This window comes from Zalophus californianus, chromosome 2, assembly GCF_009762305.2.
Source record: "Zalophus californianus isolate mZalCal1 chromosome 2, mZalCal1.pri.v2, whole genome shotgun sequence".
Lineage (NCBI taxonomy): Eukaryota > Metazoa > Chordata > Mammalia > Carnivora > Otariidae > Zalophus > Zalophus californianus.
In genome coordinates, this window is record NC_045596.1 from 119,498,933 (window position 1) to 119,517,927 (window position 18,995).

Genomic DNA, 18,995 nt, shown 5'->3' on the forward strand with positions numbered 1-18,995 from the left:
GGTACTGGCACAAAAAAGACCCAGAGATCAATGAACAGAATAGAGAGCCCAGAAATGGACACTCAACTCTATGGTCAACTTATCTTTGACAAAGCAGGAAAGAATATCCAATGGAAAAAGGGCAGTCTCTTCAACAAATGGGGTTGGGAAAGTTGGACAGCCACACACTAAAGGATGAAACTGGACCACTTTCTTACACCATACACAAAAATAAACTCAAATGGATGAAAAACCTAAATGTGAGACAGGAATCCATCAAACTCCTAGAGGAGAACACAGATAGCAACTGCTTTGACCTCAGCTACAGCAACTTCTTACTAGACATGTCTCCAAAGGCAAGAAAAACAAAAGCAAAAATAAACTATTGGGACTTCATCAAGATAACAAGCTTTTGCACAGCAAAGGAAACAGTTAACAAAACCAAAAGACAACCAACAGAATGGGAGAAGATAATTGCAAATGTCTTACCAGATAAAGGGCTAGTAACCAAAATCTATATAAAACTTATCAAACTCGGGGGAGGAGCGAGATGGCGGAGGAGTAGGAGACTGAAATTTCGTCTGGTCCCAGGAATTCAGCTGGATAGGGCTCAAACCATTCTGAACACCTATGAACTCAACAGGAGATCAAAGAAAAGAATAGCAACAACTCTCTGGACAGAAAAGCGACCACTTTGTGGAAGGTAGAACGTGCAGAGAAGTGAATCCGAGGCGATATTCGGGAGGATAGACGACAGGGGAGGGGGCCTCTGTCAGCCGCTTCTGACAAGTGATAGAGCTACGGAGCACAAAATCGGAACTTTTAGAAGTTGCCTCCACTGAGGGATGTCGCTCCAGTGGCTAAGCGGGGTGGGGGGGAAGGGTGGAACCCTTGCGGGACAGTGTGGTCTCAGGACACTTGGGGTCACAGAAAAACCGGGGGTGCCTGAGTGCAGGAGAGCTCCCAGGTATCGGAGCAGGGAAGCCAGCTGCAGAGACGGAGCCGAGGCGTGGGCTCTCAGCTCGGGGTTGCTATAAACCATGATCTGCGGCACAGTTGGGCCACTGTGCCTCCAGCAGGGACCCAACAAGGAGCAGATCCGGGGAGACTCCCCACCCTCCCTCCCCCAGGAGGAGCAGCGCGGGAGCACACCACAGGGATCTGCTGGGTTTATGGACTCCACACCAAGTCGGGTGCCAGAGATAGAAACGCTCAGTCACAGGCCAGGTGAGCACAGAGTGCGGCCGGAGACCAGGAAAATGGGAGTGATTGACTGCTTTTTTCTGGGGACGCACTGAGGAGTGGGGCCCCGAGTTCTCGGCTCCTCCAGGGCGGAGAATGGGAGGCGCCATTTTCACTCTCGTCCTCCAAAGCTGTACGGAAAGCTTGCAGGGAACAAAAGCTCCCAAGAGCAAACCTGAGCAGATTAATTAGCCTGGACCTAGCAAGGGCGGGGCAATTCCACCTCCGGCAAAGACATCTGAGAATCACGCAACAGGCCCCTCCCCCAGAAGATCAGCAAGAACAGCCCACCGACCAAGTTTACTGATCAATGAGAACGGCAGAACTCCAGCGCTAGGGGAATACAGCACATAGAATTCGTGGCTTTGTTACCCCTGACAAAAAAAAGACTTTCAAAGTTAATTTTTAATTTTCCTTTTTTCCTTTTTCTTTTTTTCTAATTCTTCTTTTTTCCTTTTTCAACCAACATCTTATCAACCCCTTTTTCAAAAAGCTTTTTTATTTCATTTTTAGAGTCATATTCTAGACCTTCATAGTAGTTAACCTTATTTTTGGTATATATATATAAGTTGTTCTCTCATTAAAATTTTGGGATACAGTTTCTTATAACAGACCAAAATATACCCTAAATCTCTAGTGTATGGCTTTGTTCCAGTCTCCAGCCTGATTATATTCTCTCCCTTTTTTTTAATTTCCCTTCTTTCTTTTTTCAACCAACTTCTTATCAATTTGTTTTATAAAGTATTTTATGATTTGCATCTTTACAGTCATATTCCATCCCTTCATAGTATTTTCCATTATTTTTGTACATATATAAGTTTTTCTTTAAAAAAATTTTCGGAGGCAGTTTCTTCTAACAGATCAAAATACACCCAAAATCTAGTATGTGGCACTGATCTATGCACCAGCCTGATCATATTTGATCATATTCTTCTTTTTTTCTTTTTTCTTTCTTTCCCTTTCCTTTCCCCCAAATTCAGGTCTCTTCTGATTTGTTTAGGGTATATTTTTCTGGGGTCATGGTTACCCTGTTAATATTTTGTTCTCTCATTCATCTATTCTCCTGTGGACAAAATAACAAGATGGAAAAACTCACCTCAACAAAAAAAACAAGAGGCAGTACCGACTGCCAGGGACCTAATCAATACGGATATAAGTAAGATGTCAGAACTAGAGTTCAGAATGATGATTATAAAGATACTAGCTGGGCTTGAAAAAAGCATGGAAGATATTAGAGAAACCCTTCCTAGAGATATAAAAGAACTAAAATCTAACCAAATCGAAATCAAAAAGGCTATTAATGAGGTGCAATCAAAAATGGAGGCTCTAACTGCTAGGATAAATGAGGCAGAAGAGAGAATTAGCAATAAAGAATACCAAATGATGGAGAATAAAGAAACTGAGAAAAAGAGAGATAAACAACTACTGGATCACAAGTACAGAATTTGAGAGATAAGTGATACCATAAGATGAAACAATATTAGAATAATTGGGATCCCAGAAGAAGAAGAAAGACAGAGAGGGGCAGAAGGTATATTGGAGCAAATTATAGCAGAGAACTTCCCTAATTTGGGGAAGGGAACAGTCATCAAAATACAGGAGGCACAGATAATTCCCCTCAAAATAAATAAAAATAGGTCAACAGGATGACATCTAATAGTAAAACTCACAAGTATCAGAGACAAAGAGAAAACCCTGAAAGCAGCTCGGGACAAGAGGTCTGTAAACCTTGTAGGTTTACAAGGGTAGAAACATTAGATTGGCAACAGACCTATCCACAGAGACCTGGCAGGCCAGAAAGGACTGGCATGATATGTTCAGAGCACTAAATGAGAAAAATATGCAGCCAAGAATATTATGTCCAGCTAGGCTGTTATTGAAAATAGAAGGAGGGATAAAAAGCTTCCAGGACAAACAAAAACTAAAGGAATTCGCAAACATGAAAACAACCCTACAGGAAATACTGAAAGGGGTCCTCCAAGCAAAGAGAGAGCCTAAAAGTAACATAGACCAGAAAGGAACAGAGACATATACAGTAACAGTCATTTATAGGCAATACAATGGCACTAAATTCATATCCTTCAATAGTTACCCTGAAAGTAAAAGGGCTAAATGCCCCAATCAAAAGACACAGGCTATCATATTGGATAAAAAAACAAGACCCATCAATATGCTGTCTGCAAGAGACTCATTTTAGACCCAAAGACACCCCCAGATTGAAAGTGAGGGGGTGGAAAACCATTTACCATGCTAATGGACACCAAAAGAAAGCTGGGGTGGCAATCCTTCTATCAGACCAATTAGATTTTAAAACAAAGACTGTAATAAGAGATGAAGAAGGACAATATATCCTACTTAAAGGGTCGATCCAACAAGAAGATCTAACAATTGTAAATATTTATGCCGTTAACATGGGAGCAGCCAATTATATAAGGCAATTAATAACAAAAGCGAAGAAACACATCGACAACAATACAATAATAGTGGGGGACTTTGACACCCCCCTGACTGAAATGGACAGATCATCTAAGCAAAAGAACAACAAGGAAATAAAGGCTTTGAATGACACCCTGGACCAAATGGACTTCACAGATCTATTCAGAACATTCCATCCCAAAGCAACAGAATACACATTCTTCTCTAGTGTCCTCGGAACATTATCCAGAATAGATTACATCTTACGTCACAAATCAGGTCTCAACCAGTACCAAAACTTTGGGATCATTCCCTGCATATCGTCAGACCACAGTGCTTTGAAACTAGAACTCAATCACAAGAGGAAAGTCGGTAAGAACTCAAATACAGGGAGGCTAAAGAGCATCCTACTAAAGAATGAATGGATCAACCAGGAAATTAAAGAAGAATTTAAAAAATTCATGGAAACCAATGAAAATGAAAACACAACTGTTCAAAATCTTTGGGATGCAGCAAAGGCAGTCCTAAGAGGAAAGTATATAGCAATACAAGCCTTTCTCAAGAAACAAGAAAGGTCTCAAATACACAACCTAACCCTACACCTAAAGGAGCTGGAGAAAGAACAGCAAATAAAGCCTAAACCCAGCAGGAGAAGAGAAATAATAAAGATCAGAGCAGAAATCAATGAAATAGAAACCAAAAGAACAGTAGAACTGATCAATGAAATTAGGAGCCAGTTCTTTGAAAGAAAAAGATTGATAAGCCCCTGGCCAGACTTATCAAAAAGAAAAGAGAAATGACCCAAATAAATAAAATCATGAATGAAAGAGGAGAGATCACAACCAACACCAAAGAAATACAAACAATTATAAGAACATATTATGAGCAACACTATGCCAGCAAATTAGACAATCTGGAAGAAATGGATGCATTCCTAGAGATGTATCAACTACCAAAACTGAACCAGGAAGAAATAGAAAACCTGAACAGACCCACAACCACTAAGGAAATTGAAGCAGTAATCAAAAATCTCCCAAAAAACAAGAGCCCAGGGCCAGGTGGCTTCCCCGGGGACTTCTACCAAACATTTAAAGAATTACTACCTATTCTTCTGAAACTGTTCCAAAAAATAGAAATGGAAGGAAAACTTCCAAACTCATATCATGAGGCCACCATTACCTTGATCCCAAAACCAGACAAAGACCCCATCAAAAGGGAAAACACAGACTAGTATCCCTGATGAACATGGATGCAACAATTCTCACCAAAATACTAGCCAATAGGATCCAACAGTACATTAAAAGGATTATTCACCTCGACCAAGTGGAATTTACTGCTGGGCTTCAAGGTTGGTTCAACATCCACAAATCAATCAATGTGACACAATACATTAATAAAAGAAGACAAAGAACCATAGGATCCTCTCAATAGATGCAGAAAAAGCATTTGCCAAAGGACAGCATCCTTTCTTGATGAAAACTCTTCACAGTGTAGGGATAGAGGGTACATACCTCAATATCATAAAAGCCATCTATGAAAAAACCCCAGCGAATATTGTTCTCAATGCGGAAAAACTGAGAGCTTTCCTCCTAAGGTCAGGAACATGGCAGGGATGTCCACTATCACCATTGCTATTCAACATAGCAGTAGAAGTCCTAGTCACAGCAATCAGACAACAAAAAGAAATAAAAGGCATTCAAATCAGCAAAGAAGAAGTCAAACTCTCACTCTTTGCAGATGATATGATACTTTATGTGGAAAACCCAAAAGTTTCCAACCCCAAAACAGCTAGAACTCATCCAGGAATTCAGTAAAGTGGCAGGATATAAAATCAATGCACAGAAATCAGTTACATTTCTATACACCAACAACAAGACAGAAGAAAGAGAAATTAAGGAGTCGATCCCATTTACAACTGCACCCAAAACCATAAGATACCTAGGAATAAATCTAACCAAAGAGGCAAAGAATCTGTACTCAGAAATCAATAGAATATTCATGAAAGAAATTGAGGAAGACACAAAGAAATGGAAAAACATTCCATGCTCATGGATGGGAAGAATAAATATTGTGAAGATGTCAAAGCTACCTAGAGCAATCTACACATTCAATGCCATCCCTATCAAAATACCATCCACTTTTTTCAAAGAAATGGAACAAATAATCCTAAAATTTGTATGGAACTAGAAAAGACCCCGAATAGTCAGAGGAATGTTGACAAAGAAAAGCAAACCTGGTGGTATCACAATTCTGGACGTCAAGCTCATTACAAAGCTGTAATCATCAAGACAGTGTGGTACTGGCACAAAAACAGACACATAGATCAATGGAACAGAATAGAGAGCCCAGAAATGGACCCTCAACTCTATGGTCAACTCATCTTTGACAAAGCAGGAAAGAATGTCCAATGGAAAAAAGACAGTCTCTTCAACAAATGGTGTTGGGAAAATTGGACAGCCACATGCAGAAGAATGAAACTGGACCATTTCCTTACACCACACACAAAAATAGACTCAAAATGGATGAAAGACCTCAAAGTGAGACAGGAGTCCATCAGAATCCTAGAGGAGAACACAGGCAGCAACATTTTCAACCTCAGCCGCAGCAACTTCTTCCTAGAAACATTGCCAAATGCAAGGGAAGCAAGGGCAAAAATGAACTATTGGGACTCATCAAGATAAAAAGGTTTTGCACAGCAAAGGAAACAGGCAACAAAACCAAAAGACAACCAACAGAATGGGAGAAGATATTTGCAAATGACATATCAGATAAAGGGCTAGTATCCAAAATCTATTAGAATTTATCAAACTCAAGACCCAAAGAACAAATAATCCAATCAAGAAATGGGCAGAAGACACGAACAGATATTTTTCCAAAGAAGACATCCAAATGGCCAACAGACACATGAAAAAGTGCTCAACATCGCTCGGCATCAGGGAAATCCAAATCAAAACCTCAATGAGATACCACCTCACACCAGTCAGAATGGCTAAAATTAACAAGTCAGGAAAGGACAGATGTGGGCGGGGATGCGGAGAAAGGGGACCCCTCCTACACTGTTGGTGGGAATGCAAGCTGGTGCAACCACTCTGGAAAACAGTATGGGGGTTCCTCAAAAAGTTAAAAATAGAGCTACCGTATGACCCAGCAATTGCACTAGTGGGTATTTAACCTCAAAGATATAAATGTAGTGATCCGAAGGGGTATGTGCACCACAGTGTTTATAGCAGCAGTGTCCACAATAGCCAAACTATGGAAAGAGCCAAGATGTCCATCAACAGAGGAATGGATAAAGAAGATATGGTATATATATATATATATATATACACACACACACAATGGAATATTATACAGCCATCAAAAAAGGAAAACTTACCATTTGCAATGACATAGATGGAACTAGAGTGTATTATGCTAAGCGAAATAAGTCAATCAGAGAAAGACATGTATCATACGATCTCACTGATATGAGTAATTCTTAATCTCAGGAAACAAACTGAGGGTTGCTGGAATGGTGGGGGGTGGGAGGGATGGGGTAGCTGGGTTATAGACATTGGGGAGGGTATGTGCCATGGTGAGCACTGTGAATTGTGTAAGACTGATGAATCACAGACCTCTACCTCTGAAACAAATAATACATTATATGTTAAAAGAGGGAAAAAAAAGAAGATAGTAGGAAAGGAAAAATGAAGGGTGGGGAATTGGAGGCGGAGATGAACCATGAGAGACTATGGACTCCGAGAAACAGAGGGTTCTAGAGGGGAGGGAGGTGGGGAATGGGTTAACCTGGTAATGGGTATTAAAAAGGGCATGTATTGAATGGAGCACTGGGTATTATACGTAAACAATGATTCAAGGAACACTACATCAAAAACTAATGATGTAATGTATGGTGATTAACATAACATAATAAAATTTTAAAAAAATTATCAAACTCCACACCCAAAGAACAAATAATCCAGTTAAAAAATGGGCAGAAGACATGAACAGACATTTCTCTCAGAAGACATAAAAATGGACTACAGACACATGAAAACATGCTCAACATCTCTTGGCATCAGGGAAATCCAAATCAAAACCTCACACCTGTCAGAATGTCTAAAATTAATAACTCAGGAAGTGACAGATGTTGGCAAGGATGCAGAGAAAGAGGAATCCTCTTATACCAATGGTGGGAAGGAAAACCGGTGCAGCCGCTCTGGAAAACAGTATGGAAGTTCCTTAAAAAGTTAAAAACAGAGCTACCCTATTACCCAGCAATTGCACTACTATGTATTTGTCCAAAGGATACAAACATAGTGATTCAAAGGGGCACATGCACCCCAATGTTTTTTAGCAGCAACATCCACAATAGCCAAAATATGGAAGGAGCCCAGATGTCCAACTACATTTGAATGGATAAAGAAGATGTGGTATATATATATATATATATATATATATATATATAATGGAATATTACTCAGCCATCATAAAGAATGAAATCTTGCCATTTGTAACAATGCGGATGGACCTAGAGGGTATTATGCTAAGCAAAATAAGCCAGTCAGAGAAAGACAAATACTATATGATTTCACTCATATGTGGAATTTAAGAAACAGAACAGATGAACATAGGGGAAGGGAAGGAAAAATAAAATTAGAGGAAAACAGAGAGGGAGGCAATCCATAAGAGATTCTTAACTATAGGGAATAAACCGAGGGTTGCTTGAGGGAAGGGGGTGGGGAGATGGGGTAACTTGGTGACAGGCATTAAGGAGAGCACTTGAAGTAATGAGCTCTGGGTGTTGTATGCAACTGATGAATCACTGAGTTCTACCTCTGAAACTAATAATACTGTATATGTTAATTAAATTGAATTGAAATAATAAATAAATAAATAGTTAAAAGAATAAATTTTCGGTTATGTATATTTTACCACAATCAAAAAATAGCAGTTAAAAATATCCAAGATATAAATCAACTTATTTAATCTTATAAAAATCCTCTGAGACAGGCAGTATTATTTCCATGTAACAGGTTTAACACTTAACAGGTTAAGTGACTTGCTCCAGGTCCCACAGTTGGTTAGCCACTGATCCAGGAATCAATCTGTGGCAAAAGACCAACTTTGTAAAATTTTCACCTGTCATACGTCGATGCTTTGAAAATTCAGTAAAAATAAATAACTGCAGGAATAAAATGTAAAACTAAAACCATTAAAAACAAATAAAAAGAAACAAACAAAAACAGAGCCCACCTGTGAGTGAAACAATACTGGGGAAAGCAAAGACAAATCAGAGAAAAACTAGTCATGTTAAGGTCATGAGAACTCCTGGATCAAACTCTGAGCCAATGTTACATCTAGACTTTTCAGTGTTATGAATCAATAAATTCCCATTTTACCCCAATAACTGAATTCAGCTTCTGTCAAAATCAACTAAAACATCCATAGTAGAAGAATTTAACAATTTACAGAATGCTATATCCCCCCAAATTCAGGAGAAATTGGGAAAAGAACTGACCTTGTGCAGCTGTTCCCCACAAGTTCAGCTGAAGTAGGAGACAGAATTCATTTCCCAGCTCAGGAGAACTTGTAGAGGACCATAGAGGCATGAGGCAAGCAAGAAGGTAGAAGGTGATATCCTTGGCTCTATAGTCCCTAAACCTTTGAAAAGATATTGAATCCATAAAATATTGAATTGGATTTCTCTGAAGACTGAAGATTTTGAGTTCATTTTTTAAAAGAAAAAGAGCAGCAAGCATAAACTCAAGAGCAAAGAAACAGAAAGAGATATGAAGAATGTTGGCCAAAGGGTACAAACTTTCAGTTATGAGATAGTAAGTTCAAGATATCTAATGTATAGCATGGTGATTATAGATAATAATACTTTATTGTACACTTGAAATTTGTTAAGCAGAACTTATGTGTTCTCATTGCCATAAAACCTAGTAACTGTGAGGTAATGTATATTTTAATTAACCTGATTGAGATAATCATTTTACAATGTATACATACACTAAACTATCACATTATGCATTATGGTTTTTTTTTGTTGTTGTTGTTATTTGGGGAATACCCAGTAGTGGAATTATGAGATCATATAGTAACTCTTATTTTTAATTTTTTGAAGAATCTCCATAGTGTTATCCACAGTGGCTGCACCAGTTTGCATTTCCACCAGTAGAGCATGAGGTTTCCTTTTTCTCCACATCCTCGTCAATACTTGTTGTTTCTTGTGCCTTTTGATGGTGGTTTTGATTTACATTTCCCTGATGATGTGTGATGTTGGGCATCTTTTCGTTTGTCAGTTGGCCATCTTTTTTCGAGAAATGTCTGTTCATGTCTTCTGCCCATTTTCTAATTGGATTATCTGGGTTTTCTTTTTGTTTTTGTTTGGTTTGGTTTGGTGTTGAGGTGTATTCGTTCTTTATATATTTTGGATATTAACCTTTTATCAAATATTTCATTTGCAAATATTGTTCCCCATTCAGTAAGTTGTCTTTTAGTTTTGTTGATTGTTTCTCTTGCTGTGTGGAAGCTTTTTAATTTGATGTATTCCCAAGAGTTTATTTTTGGTTTTGTTTCCCTTGCCCTAGGAGACATATCTTTAAAAACGTTGCTATGGCCAATGTCAGAGAAATTACTACCTGTGCTCTCTTCTAGGACACTTACGGTTTCAGGTCTCACAATTAGGTCTTTAATCCATTTTGAGTTTATTTTTGTATATGGTGTTAGAAACTAGTCCAGTTTCATTCTTTTTCATGTAGCTGTCCTGTTTTCCCAACACCATTTGCTGAAGAGACTCTTTTTCCCATTACATATTCTTGCCTTCTTTGTTGAAGATTGATTGACCATACATTATCATGGGTTTATTTCTTGGGTCTCTATTCTGTTCCACTGACCTATGAGTCTATTTTTGTTCCAGAATCATATTTTTTTGAGTACTATGGCTTTGTAATGTATCTTGAAATCTGGGATTATGACACTTCCAGATTTGTTCTTCCTTATCAAGATTCATTTGGCTATTCAGGGTCTTTTGTTGTTCCATATAAGTTTTAGGATTATTTGTTCTAGTTCTGTGAAAAATGCTGTTAGTCTATTGTTAGGCATTGCATTAAATCTGTAGATTGCTTTGGGTACCATGGACGTTTTAACAATATTCGTTCTTCAATCTATGATCATAGAATATCTTTCCATTTGTTTGTGTCATCTTTGATTCCTTTCATCACTGTTTTATAGTTTTCAGCATACAGGTCTTTCACTTCCTTGGTTAAGTTTATTTCTAAGTCTTTTATTATTTTTGGTACAATTGTAAATGGGATTGTTTTTAAATTTCTCTTTCTGCTACTTCATTATTAGTGTATTGAAATGCAATGGATTTGGGGGGTGCCTGGGTGGCTCAGTCAGATAAGCGTTTGATTCTTGATCTCAGTTCAGGTCTTGATCTCAGGGCCGTGAGTTTAAGCCCTGCATTAGCTCCATGCTGGGCATGGAGATTACTTTAAAAAAAAAAAAAAGAAATGCAATGGATTTCTGTATATCAATTTTCTATACTGCAACCTTACTGAATTCATTTATCAGATGTGGTAGTTTCTTGGGAGGGTCTTTAGGATTTCCTATATATAGTATCATGTCATCTGTGAATAGTGAATATTTTACTTCTTCCTTATTTATTTGGATGCTTTTTATTGCCTTTTCTCATCTGAATGCTGTGGCTAGGACTTCTAGTACTATGTTGAATAAAAGTAGGAAGAGTGGACATTCTTGTCTTGTTCCTGATCTTAGAGCAAAAGTTCTTAGTTTTTCACCATTAAGTATGATGTTTGCTGTGGGTTTTTCATATATGGCCTTCATTATGTTGAGGTGTGTTCCCTCTGAACCTACCCTAGTAGTTGACAATTTGATCATGAATGGATATTGTACTTTGTCAAATGCTTTTTTGAAATCTATTGAAACCATCTATTGAAATGATCATATGGTTGTTATTCTTTCTCTTGTTGATGTGTTGTATCACAATGATTGATTTGCAAATATTAAACCACCCTTGCATCCTGGGAATAAATACCACATTATTGTGATGAATGATTTCTTTTGATGTATTGTTGGATTTGGTTTCCTAATATTTTGTTAAGGATTTTTGCATCTAGGTTCATCAGAGATATTGGACTGTAGTTGTCTTTTTTTGTTGTGTTTTTATCTGGTTTTGGTGTTAGAGTAATGGCCTCATAGAGTAAATTTGGATGCTTTGCTTCCTCTTCTAGTTTTTGGAGTAGTTTGAGAAGAATAGGTGTTTGCTCTTCTTTAAATGTTTGGTGGAATGCAACTTAAAGCTATCTGGTCCTGGGCTTTAGTTTGTTGGGAGTTTTTTGATTATGGATTCCGTTTCTTTGCTGATAATCAGTCTGTTCAAATTTTCTATTTCTTTCTGATTCAGTTTTGGGAGTTATATGCTTCTAGGTATTTATTCATTTCTTTTAGGTTGTCCAATTTGTTGGCATATAATATTTCATAGCATTCCCTTATAATCTTTTCTATTTCTGTGGTGTTGGTTGTTATTTCTCCTCTTTCATGTTAGTTTTGTTTGAGTTCTCTCTCTCTCTCTTCAGTTATTGAGTTCTTCATCTCTGGTTGGTTCTTTTTTGTGTTTTCAATCTCTTTGTTGAGAGTCTCACTGAGGTCCTCCACTCTTTTCTCAAGTCCAGTATCTTTATGACCATTACTTTAAATTCTGTATTAGATATATTATTTATTTCTGTTTTGTTTAGCTCTCTTGCTGTGATTTTGTCCTATTCTCACTTTGTTTAACTCTCTGTGTCTGTTTCTCTGTGTTAGGAAATTCAGTTATGTCTCCTGCGTGAAAGTAGTGACCTTATGAAGAAGAGGTCCTGTAGTGACTTGCAGTGCAATGTCCCCCATTCCCCAGGACCTAGCACTTCAGGGGAGTCTCCTGTGTGTGTTACAGGCACTCTAGTACAGTGGTTGTGCCATGTTTGCTTTTGGTCCAGTCGTCTGCAATGGCTTTCTTTGCCTGTTGTGGGCGGGTTTTGGTTTCTGTGGGATTTTTTAAATTTTTTATTGTTATGTTAATCACCATACATTACATCATTAGTTCTTGATGTAGTGTTCCATGATTCATTGTTTGTGCATAACACCCAGTGCACCACGCAGAATGTGCCCTCTTTAATACCCATCACCAGGGTAACCAATGCCCCCACCCTCCTCTCCTCTAGAACCCTCAGTTTGTTTTTCAGAGTCCATCATCTCTCATGGTTCGTCACCCCCTCCACCTTATTCCCCTTCTTTCTTCCCCTCCTGCTATCATCTTCTTTTTCTTTTTTCTTAACATATGTTGCATTATTTCTTTCAGAAGTACAGATCTGTGATTCAACAATCTTGCACAATTCACAGCGCTCACCATAGCACATAACCTACCCAAAGTCTATCACCCAGCCACCCTATCCCTCCCACCCCCCCATCACTCCAGCAACACTAAGTTTGTTTCCTGAGATTAAGAATTCCTCACATCAGTGAGGTCATGTGATACATGTCTTTCTCTGATTGACTTATTTCACTCAGCATAACACCCTCTAGTTCCATCCACGTCGTTGGAAATGGCAAGATCTCATTCCTTTTGATGGCTGCATAATATTACATTGTGTATATATACCACCTCTTCTTTATCCATTCATCTGTTGATGGACATCTTGGCTCTTTCCACAGTTTGGCTATTGTGCACATGGCTGCTATAAACATTGGGGTGCACGTACCTCTTCAGATCCCTACATTTGTATCTTTGGGGTAAATACCCAGTAACGCAATTGCTGGATCGTATGGTAGCTCTATTTTCAACTGTTTGAGGAACCTCCATACTGTTTTCCAGGGTGGTTGCACCAGCTTGCATTCCCACCAACATTGTAGGAGGGTTCCCCTTTCTCCACATCCCCGCCAACATCTGTCGTTTCCTGACTTGTTAATTTTAGCCATTCTGACTGGTGTGAGGTGGTATCTCATTGAGGTTTTGATTTGGATTTCCCTGATGCCGAGCGATGTTGAGCACTTTTTCATGTGTCTGTTGGCCATTTGGATGTCTTCTTTGGAAAAATATCTGTTCGTGTCTTCTGCCCATTTCTTCATTGTATCATTTGTTCTTTGGGTGTTGAGTTTGATAAGTTCTTTATAGATTTTGTATACTACCCTTTATCTGATATGTCATTTGCAAATATTTTCTCCCATTCTGTCGGTTGCCTTTTGGTTTTGTGGGCTGTTTCTGTTGCTGTGCAAAAGCTTTTTATCTTGATGAAATCCCAACAGTTCATTTTGGCCCTTGCTTCCCTTGCCTTTCACGATGTTTCTAGGAAGAAGTTGCTGCGGCTGAAGTCGAAGAGGTTGCTACCTGTGTTCTCCTTTAGGATTTTGATGGACTCCTGTCTCACGTTTAGGTCTTTCAACCATTTGGAGTCTATTTTTGTGTGTGGTGTAAGGAAATGGTCCAGTTTCATTCTTTTGCATGTGGCTGTCCAATTTTCCCAACACCATTTGTTGAAGAGACTGTCTTTTTTCCATTGGACTTTCTTTCCTGCTTTGTCAAAGATGAGTTGACCATAGAGTTGAGGGTCCATGTCTGGACTCTTGATTCTGTTCCATTGATCTATGTGTCTGTTTTTGTGCCAGTACCATACTGTCTTGATGATGACAGCTTTGTAATAGAGCTGGAAGTCCGGAATTCTGATGCCACCAGCTTTGCTTTTCTTTCAATATTCCTCTGGCTATTCGGGGTCTCTTCTGGTTCCATACAAATTTCAGGATTATTTGTTCCATTTCTTTGAAAAAAGTGGATGGTATTTTGATGGGGATTGCATTGAATGTGTAGATTGCTCTAGGTAGTGTTGTCATCTTCACAATGTTTGTTCTTCCCATCCATGAGCATGGAACGTTTTTCCATTTCTTTGTGTCTTCCTCAATTTCTTTCATGAGTATTTTATACTTTTCTGAGTACAGAGCCTTTGCCTCTTTGGTTAAATTTATTCCTAGGTATCTTATGGTTTTGGGTGCAATTTTAAATGGGATCGACTCCTTGATTTGTCTCTCTTCTGTCTTGTTGTTGGTGTATAGGAATGCCACTGATTTCTGTGCATTGATTTTTATATCCTGCTACTTTACTGAATTCCTGTATGAGTTCTAGCAGTTTTGGGGTGGAGTCTTTTGGGTTTTCCACATACAGTATCATATCATCTGCAAAGAGTGAGAGTTTGACTTCCTCTTTGCTGATTTGGATGCCTTTGATTTCTTTTTGTTGTCTGATTTTGTGGCTAGGACTTCTAATGCTATATTGAATAGCAATGGTGATAGTGGACATCCCTGCCGCGTTCCTGACCTTAGGGGAAAAGCTCTCAGCTTTTCCCCATTGAGAATGATATTCGCTGTAGGTTTTTCATAGATGGCTTTTATGATATTGAGGTATGTACCTTCTATCCCTACACTCTGAAGAGTTTTGATCAAGAAAGGATGCTGTACTTTGTCAAATGCTTTTTCTGCATCTATTGAGAGGATCATATGATTCTTGTTCTTTCTTTTGTTAATGTATTGTATCACGTTGATTGATTTGCAGATGTTGAACCAGCCTTGCAGCCCAGGGATAAATCCCACTTGGTCATGGTGACTAATCCTTTTAATGTACTGTTGGATCCTATTGGCTAGTATTTTGGTGAGAATTTTTGCATCCATGTTCATCAAGGATATTGGTCTGTAGTTCTCCTTTTTGATGGGGTCTTTGTCTGGTTTTGGGATCAAGGTAATGGTGGCCTCATAAAATGAGTTTGGAAGTTTTCCTTCCATTTCTATTTTTTGGAACAGTTTCAGGAGAATAGGTATTAATTCTTCTTTAAATTTCTGATAGAATTCCCCTGGGAAGCCATCTGGTCCTGGGCTTTTGTTTGTTCGGAGATTTTTGATGACTTCTTCAATTTCCTTAGCGGTTATAGGTCTGTTCAGGTTTTCTATTTCTTCCTGGTTCAGTTTTGGTAGTTGATACATCTCTAGGAATGCACCCATTTCTTCCAGGTTAACTAATTTGCTGGCATAGAGGTGCTCATAATACGTTCTTATAATTGTTTGTATTTCTTTGGTGTTGCTTGTGATCTCTCCTCTTTCATTCATGATTTTGTTGATTTGGGTCATTTCTCTTTTCTTTTTGATCAGTCTGGCCAGGGGTTTATCAATCTTGTTCATTCTTTGAAAGAACCAGCTCCTAGTTTCGGTGATCTGTTCTACTGTGTTTTTAGTTTCTATTTCATTGATTTCTGCTCTGATCTTTATTATTTCTCTTCTCCTGCCAGGTTTAGGCTTTATTTGCTGTTCTTTCTCCAGCTCCTTTAGGTGTAGGGTTAGTGTGTGTATTTGAGACCGTTCTTGTTTCTTGAGAAAGGCTTGTATTGCTATATACTTTCCTCTCGGACTGCCTTTGCTGTATCCCAAAGATTTTGAACAGTTGTGTTTTCATTTTCATTGGTTTCCATGAATTTTTTAAATTCTTCTTTAATTTCCTGGTTGACCCTTTCATTCTTTAGTAGGATGCTCTTTAGCCTCCATGTATTTGAGTTCTTTCCGACTTTCCTCTTGTGATTGAGTTCTAGTTTCAAAGCATTGTGGTCTGAAAATATGCAGGGAATGATCCCAATCTTTTGGTACTGGTTGAGACCTGATTTGTGACCTAGGATGTGATCAATTCTGGAGAATGTTCCATGGGCCCTAGAGAAGAATGTGTATTCCGTTGCTTTGGGATGGAATGTTCTGAATATGTCTGTGAAGTCCATTTGGTCCAGGGTGTCATTCAAAGCCTTTATTTCCTTGTTGATCTTTTGCTTAGATGATCTGTCCATTTCAGTCAGGGGGGTGTCAAAGTCCCCCACTATTATTGTATTGTTGTCAATGTGTTTCTTTGCTTTTGTTATTAATTGCCTTATATAATTGGCTGCTCCCATGTTAGCGGCATAAATATTTACAATTGTTAGATCTTCTTGTTGGATCGACCCTTTAAGTAGGATATATTGTCCTTCTTCATCTCTTATTACAGTCTTTGTTTTAAAATCTAATTTGTCTGATATAAGGATTGCAACCCCAGCTTTCTTTTGGTGTCCATTAGCATGGTAAATGGTTTTCCATCCCCTCACTTTCAATCTGGCGGTGTCTTTGGGTCTAAAATGAGTCTCTTGCAGACAGCATATTGATGCATCTTGTTTTTTAATCCAATCTGATAGCCTGTGTCTTTTGATTGGGGCATTTAGCCCATTTACATTCAGGGTAACTCTTGAAAAGTATTAATTTAGTGCCATTGTGTTGCCTGTAAGGTGACTGTCACTGTATATTGTCTCTGTTCCTTTCTGATCTATGCTGCTTTTAGCCTCTCTTTTTGCTTAGAGGACCTCTTTCAATATTTCTTGGAGGGCTGGTTTCATGCTTGCAACTTCCTTTATTTTTTTTTGTCCTGGAAGTTTTTTATCTCTCCTTCTATGTTCAATGACAGCCTAGCTGGATATAGTATTCTTGGCTGCATATTTTTCTCGTTTAGTGCTCTGAAGATATCATGCCAGTCCTTTCTGGCCTGCCAGGTCTCTGTGGATAGGTCTGTTGCCAATCTAATATTTCTACCATTGTAGGTTACATATCTCTTCTCCCTAGCTGATTTCAGGATTTTCTCTTTGTCTCTGAGACTCATAGGTTTTACTATTAGATGTCAGGGTGTTGACCTATTTTTATTGATTTTGAGAGGGGTTCTCTGTGCCTCCTGGATTTTGATGCCTGTTTCCTTCCTCACATTAGGTTGGTTCTCTGCTATTATTTGCTCCAATATTCCTTCTGCCCCTCTCTCTCTTTCTTCTTCTTCTGGGATCCCAATTATTCTAATGTTGTTTCGTCTTATCGTATCGCTTATCTCTCAAATTCTGCCCTCGTGATCCTGTAGTTGTTTCTCTTTTTCTCAGCCTGTTTATTTTCCATCATTTGGTCTTCTATATCGCTGATTCTCTCTTCTGCCTCATTTATCCTAGCAGTTAGTGCCCCCATTTTTGATTGCACCTCATTAATAGCCTTTTTGATTTCGACTTGGCTAGATTTTAGTTTTTATTTCTCCAGAAAGCATTTCTCTAATAACTTCCATGCTTTTTTCAAGCCCAGCTAGTATCTTTAAAGTCATGATTCTGAACTCTAGGTCCGACATCGTACTAATGTCCTTATTGAGTAGGTCCCTGGCTGACGGTACTATCTCTTGTTCTTTTTGCTGAGGTGATTTTTTTTGTCTTGTCATTTTGTCCAGAGGAGAATAGATGAATGAGAGAACAAAATGCTAACAGGTTAACAATGTCCCCAGCAAATATACTCTATACAAATCAGAAAAGACCTGAAACCAGGGGAAAAGAAAGGGAAAGAAAGAGAAAAGAAAGAAAAAAAAACAAAAAGAAAAAGATAAAAACAAAAACAGAACAATAGAAAAAAACAGAATATGGTCAAATATGATCAGGTTAGTGCATAGATCAGTGCCACACACTAGATTTTGGGCGTATTTTGGTCTGTTAGAAAAAAGTGCCTCCTGAAATTTTAAAGGAAGAAAGACTTATATATGTACAAAATAAGGGTTGAAACAATAAAGGGATGGAAGATGACTGTAAAGATGAAAATTATAAAAGATTTTATAAAAGGAATTGATAAGATAAGAAGTTGTTTGAAAAAAAGAAAGAAGATTTAGAAAAAAAAAAGGTCAAGAATGTGATCAGGCAGGAGACTAGAACAAAGCCATACACTAGTGATTTAGGGTATATGTTGATCTGTTAGAAGAAACTATATCTCAAAATTTTATAGAGAGAACAACTTATATATATATGCGAAAAATAAGGGTAACTAGTATGAAGGGATAAAATATGACTCTAAAAATGAAAAATAAAAAATGTTTTTTTAAAAAAAGAGATTGATAAGATGTTGGTTGAAAAAGGGAAAAAGAAAAATTAAAAAAAAACAGTTTAAAAATTAACTTTGAAAAACTAATGAATCATGGTAAAAAACGCCATGAATTCTATGTGCAGTATTCCCCTAGCGCTGGAGTTCTCCCGTTCTCCTTGATCGGTAAACTTGGTCTTGGCTTGCTGGCTGCTCGTGCTGATCTTCTGGGGGAGGGGCCTGTTGCTCTGGTTTCCAAATGTCTTTGCCGGAGGCTGAATTGCCCCGCCCTCGTGTGTTCGGGCTAAGCAAGTTGCTCCGGTTTGCTCTCAGGAGCTTTTGTTCCCTGCAAGCTCTCAGCACAGCTTTGGAGGACCAGGGTGAAAATGGTGGCCTCCCACTCTCTGCCTGGAGGAGCTGAGAACTCGGGGCCCCGCTCCTCAGTGCACCCC